Source organism: Mus caroli, chromosome 16 (genome assembly GCF_900094665.2).
Source record: "Mus caroli chromosome 16, CAROLI_EIJ_v1.1, whole genome shotgun sequence".
Lineage (NCBI taxonomy): Eukaryota > Metazoa > Chordata > Mammalia > Rodentia > Muridae > Mus > Mus caroli.
Window position 1 is genome coordinate 33519535 of NC_034585.1, and position 4646 is coordinate 33524180.

General features: G+C 42.3%; 1 non-coding gene across 1 annotated transcript; it reads right to left on the reverse strand.

The window, feature by feature from the left end:
- Positions 1-375: 375 nt before the first annotated feature.
- Positions 376-514, reverse strand: LOC115029623. The gene has a single exon (XR_003835190.1). It is a non-coding gene; the product is annotated as a small nucleolar RNA SNORA48 (small nucleolar RNA).
- Between the last annotated feature and the right edge of the window lie 4132 nt (positions 515-4646).

Consider the following 4646-nt stretch of genomic DNA (forward strand, 5'->3'; position numbering starts at 1 on the left):
AGAGGCAGCTCGAGCTGGGACCTCACTGTAGTCTCAGGTGACAGGGCTGGCCAATCACAACAGGCTACTCCTCTCCATCCTTGAGTCTCCAGTTCCATCTCCCTTCATACTGCCCAAGCTGCTCCACTTCTCTCTCTCTTGTCTGACCACCACATGCTGGCACAGTGTGATGGCTCCCGCTGCGGGGCAGCAAGCTGGGGTCCATGGCCCTCCTTTGCTGAGTGCTGCAGGGCAGGTCCATGGGTGGCATGGAGGACCAGAGGTCTCTGTCTGTCTTTCTCCTCCTACGCTGGGCTGCCTGGATTGGATTGGATTGGATTGGATTGGATTGGATTGGATTGGATTGGATTGGATTGGATTGGATTGGATTGGATTTTATGAGTCCTAGGCATATGACAGTTTTGGCCACCAAGCCAGGCATCAAGCTAGGATGAACAAAGGACTGCCATCTGCTCTGCCCCTGACTGATAGAAGAACATCACCAAAGGTTTCTTTTTGCCCATCGCCAGTGACAGTGCAGATTTTAACTGTATTTTAACTTAAAACACTGATTGAACATTTTAAACATTAAACTATTAACTATTATTTGAACCCAGGCACGGAAACTCAAACTTGTTTTTTTAGATATATTTACTTTATTATCTTATGTGTATATGTGTTTTGCCTATATATATATATGCACGCTACATAAGCACTCAGCTCTGTAGAGATGGGAGGAGGGTGTGGGAGTTCCTGGAACTGGAGTGACAGATGAGGTGTTTGCACTGGGGTGTTTGCATGTCCTTAAAAGCTGAGCCAACTCTCCAGCCCAGTGTGCCACCACATCTGGCTGTTGTTTTAATACAAATAGAAATCAGATATTTAAAAAAGCTTAGAAAGAAACTTGTGTCTATCTGTCTTATATTATATATTTTAACCAGTTCTTAATCTTAGACTAATTAGAATGTTTTTCCTTTATTCCCTGTTACAGCCTCTTGTAGCTATGTTAGTAAGAAGGAGGTGGCTTAGCTCTGGGCCTTTAGAGTGATGACTAACTTCTTGTCTCCTGTGGTGTATGGGATGTTGAGGTATAGGTAATAGTGGTCCTGATTGCCTTTATCGCTTGTCCATAAGTTTCCATTTTTTATTTTTAGAGTTTCATTTCTATCTGTTTTGTTGGCAAAATCAAGAAATGAAATCTATGAGTTGCTGAGACCAAAAATCCCCCCTCTACCAAACTGGGCTTCATCTGGAGGGAAACCATTTCCCTTGATTCACAGAGTGACGTCATCCTATGCTGTGAGCTTTCTAACTGGAAATGCACTAAAGCTGGTTTACATGTGATCACATTTGCCAAAATCTGAACTACTACAATTAAGTTTTCTCTTTCTTTCTTTCTTTCTTTCTTTCTTTCTTTCTTTCTTTCTTTCTTTCTTTCTTTCTTTCTTTCTTTCTTTCTTTCTTTCTTTCTTTCTTTNTTTCTTTCTTTCTTTCTCTTCTTCTTCTTCTTCTTCTTCTTCTTCTTCTTCTTCTTCTTCTTCTTCTTCTTCTTCTTCTTCTTCTTCTTCTTCTTTTGGTGGGAGAAGGGCTGGCGTTAGAACTTAGGGCCTTAGATGTACTAGGCAGGTTCTCTACCACTGTCACCAACAATACTATTAATTTTATTTACTAATTTTTTACACTGTTGGGGATGCCATTAATTTTAGAAAGAAAACTCTGTAGAAGGAATTTAAAACTAAAATGTAAAATTTGGAATAAGAGCTGAATAAGTACCTATGAATAGTTTTAGAAACAAATTCCCTTAGCTTTTTAAAAATTTAACTTTTTAAGTTTTCATATAAGTCTAGTTTATATGTTTCATATTCCACAGGTTTTTTTCTTAAGATTTATTTTACTTTCATTTGTGTGCGTGTGTGCACATGGGTGTCTGAGAAGGCCAGAAGAGGGTGTCAGCTGCCCTGGAGCTTGAGTTACGGTGGTTGTAACCTGCCAGACACTTGTGATGGGAACTAAACCCTGGTCCTCTGCAAGAGTCATAAACTTCCTAACCTCTGACCTCCTAACCTCTGACCTCCTATCCCCTGAGCCACTCCTCCATTCTCTTCTCTCTAGTTTTTATTGTAGAATTTCCAAACACCCAGGCAGACTGTGCAACAAAGACCTCTGAACCACCGTGCAGATCAAACAATTATTAATATTATTTGTGATATACATTTTAGCATTTATTCAGCTCTTTCTGAAACTGCTCATAAAGCATTTCTTAAGGACAAAGCCATTCCTCCACACAATCAGTTTTCTGAAACCATGAGAGAATTCACGACACTTCCTAAACCTCTTATAAAACTCTGCTCATGGGTAGGCGTGTTGGCTCAACCATTAAGTGCACTTTCTGCTCTTTCAGAGGACACAGGCTCAATTCCCAGAACCCTCATAGCGGCTCACAACTCTCTAATTCTCTAACAGGCTATCTATAACCTTCTTATGATCTCTGAGGGCACTATATACACACACTGCACAGACATACAGGCAAAAAAAAAAAAAACCCTATACATAAATTAAAATAAAATATATAAAAATCTCAAAAAAGCCCTTTTAAGACCACATTTGCATTTCTAGTACAACATGTCACATTTGGTGACACTGAGTCCCTTTAGATGCATGTCACCTAGAAATAGCTTTTATTTTATTTACTTTTGAAAAAAAAAATTGGCAGTGCTGGAGATTAAACCAAGGCATAACACTTGATAGTCAAGTGTGCTACCACACTAAAATAGTCATAGCCTTAATATGTAATCTTAAGGAAATATTTAATATGTGTGTGTGTGCACCTGAGTGCATGATGTGTACCACACACGTGCAGGAACCTGAGGAGGTCAGAAAAGGGCATCAAATTCCCTGCACTTAAAGATGTAGATGTGGGGACTAGGAATTACACACACACACATACACAGAGAGAGAGAGAGAGAGAGAGAGAGAAGCATGGTGGTCCATTCCTCTAACTCTGGCACTCAGAGGGTAGGCGATTGTATGTCTATGTAGGTGTGTATCTCTTCTAAAGGAGGCCTGCCAGTGGTCCTTTTAACGTGTTGGCACCTTGGATTTATCTGATATACCTTTGTAGTGTTTAGTTTTGTGACTGCCAGTTCCCAGTAGCATGTGAGGTTTTTCAGAAGTGGCCGTGGTTTGAACCCACAGTCTTTTGGTTTGAACAAATCTTTCATGGCTCAGGAAGACTTGTGACCATACACTGTCAGATCGGGGAACCTCCTCCCACACAGTAGGAAGCCGAGTCCCTGAAAGGGTAAGTGTCATGGTTTCCTGTTGTTGCTGTAGTGTGTTACCGCAGACCCAGAGACCCAGACTTCACATGACCCGGAAGCATCCTTTCACATATCTGGAGGTCGGCTTGATTACATCATCGTGCCTGCAGACTGGAGACAGGCAAACCGGCCTCGTTCCCGGCTTCTGCTTTCCTTGGTTTATGGCCACTTTCACCTGCAAAGTCTCTCTAATTCTGGCTTTGGCTTCCCTGCCTCCCTCTTTTATGTGAAAGGACTCTGGAGATAACATTGGGCCCCACCCGAAGAACCTAGGACACTCTTCTGAGCTCAGGGTTGTCTGATTAACAACCTAAATTCGACATACAACCTCATTACTGACCATTAACATAACAGGCTCTGCGGGCTAGGACATGGATACTGTTGGGAGCCATTTTGCGAGCCACTCAATAATTAGGAGCTTCTTACTAGGACTTTAACACTGTGGTTCTCTCAACCTTTGGGAGCGTCCACTGACCTGTTTAAAGCATCGCCTCAGCTCATCAGAAAACACAGGAATTTAGTCACATTACAATTTACAACAGTAGCAAAACTGCAGTTATGAAGTAGCAATGAAAATAATGCTATGGCTGGGGGTCAGCACAGCATGACAGACTGTATCAGAGGGTCACAGCGTTAGGAAGGGTAAGAGCCACTTCTTTAGCACACGGTAATCTCAGGTGTTTGCCTTGTACTGGAAAGGGTGGGAAGAGCTGAGCTCTATCCAAGGCTTAGTGAAGAGGCATTGCAAGGATCGTATGGTAACTTTAAATTCAGACATCCAAGGGGAGACATCTGAAGGCTAGCAGTAAACTGTTCACCTAAAGACAGTTGGACTTTTAAATATATTTATTTTTATTTCATGTGTGTGAGTATTTGCCTGCATGTATGCCTGTGTATCATGTGTGTGGGGGGCACAGAGGCTGGAAGAGGCAGTCAGGTTCTCTGGAAGTGGAGTTACAGATGGTTTTGAGCCACCGTGTGGATGCTGGGAACTGAACGAGGGTCCTCTGGAAGAGCAGCTATCTTTCCAGTCCTTTTTTTTTTTTTTTGAGACAGGGCTTTACCCTGTAGCCCCTACTGGTCTTGAACTTAAATTATCCCCTTTCAGCCCTCTTAGTGCTGGGATTATTGTCCTCTGGGCTGCCATTTATCCCAAAGCTTCCCCTGTGACATAATCCTGTTTGCAATGTAGGTTCGATGTAACACCTCATGCCTTCTTGTTTCAAAGGTTCATGATAGAGCTTTTGTTTTTCCTTCCTCTTTTGCTTTCCCAGAGTTCGACCTGAGCTCTTGCACAAGGTAAGAGGGCATGTTTCCCACTGGACTCACACCTCCAGGGAAGGCACA